This window comes from Platalea leucorodia (assembly GCF_965183815.1).
Source record: "Platalea leucorodia genome assembly, chromosome: 2".
In the NCBI taxonomy this organism is placed as follows: Eukaryota; Metazoa; Chordata; class Aves; order Pelecaniformes; family Threskiornithidae; genus Platalea; species Platalea leucorodia.
The window spans coordinates 1,636,060-1,636,982 of record NC_138824.1 but is presented as its reverse complement, the minus strand read 5'-3'; positions in this window follow the sequence as shown (position 1 = coordinate 1,636,982).

Here is a 923-nt window from a genome sequence, read left to right as displayed (position 1 = left end):
CAGCACCCCAGGACGGGGGCCAGCGCGGCAGCTCCTGCCGGGGCCCCCCCGGGTACCCCCCGGGGCTCTGCCCCACGGAGCCCGGGCCAGGCTGCAGGGAGGCAGGGGTTAAACCCGCGGCTCCCGCACCCCTCCCCGCCCGCCCTCCCTCCGCCCTCCCGCCGCCGAGGAATTTCCTAAAACACCCAAAAAAAGTGGGAAAAATAATAATAATTAAAAAAAAAAAAAAAAAACAACCGCCCTGCGGATCCCCCCCCGCCCCCCATCTCCGCCTTTAATACCAACAAACAAACTCCTCGGCTCTCCCTAAAGGAGGCGCCTTTGATCGGAGCGAGGCGAGCCCCGCCGGGCACCGGCACCGCGGCATCCCGGGCACCGGCACCTCCGGGCACCGGCACCGCGGCTCCCCCGGGCTCCGGCACCTCCGGGCTCCGGCACCTCCGGGCACCGGCACCGCGGCTCCCCCGGGCACCGGCTCCCCCGGGCAGCGGCACCGCGGCTCCCCCGGGCACCGCGGCATCCCGGGCACCGGCTCCCCCGGGCACCGGCACCGCGGCTCCCCCGGGCGCCGGCAACTCCGGGCACCGGGACCTCGGCACCCCCGGGCACCGGCACCCCCGGGCACCGGCACCTCCGGGCACCGACACCCCCGGGCACCGGCACCTCGGCATCCCGGGCACCGGCACCCCCAGGCACCGGCACCGGCACCGCGGCTCCCCCGGGCACGGACACTGGCCCCGAGGCATCCGATCCCGGGACCGAGACAGCGGCACCACCGAGCACCGGCAGCGAGAGGGAAGCTCCCCCCTGCACCGGGACCGAGGCATCACCGGGACATCGGGCAGCGGCAGCCCCGGGCACCGGGACCGAGACACCCCCGGGCACCGGGACCGAAGCCCCCGGGCGCTGATCGCCGGGCTGCG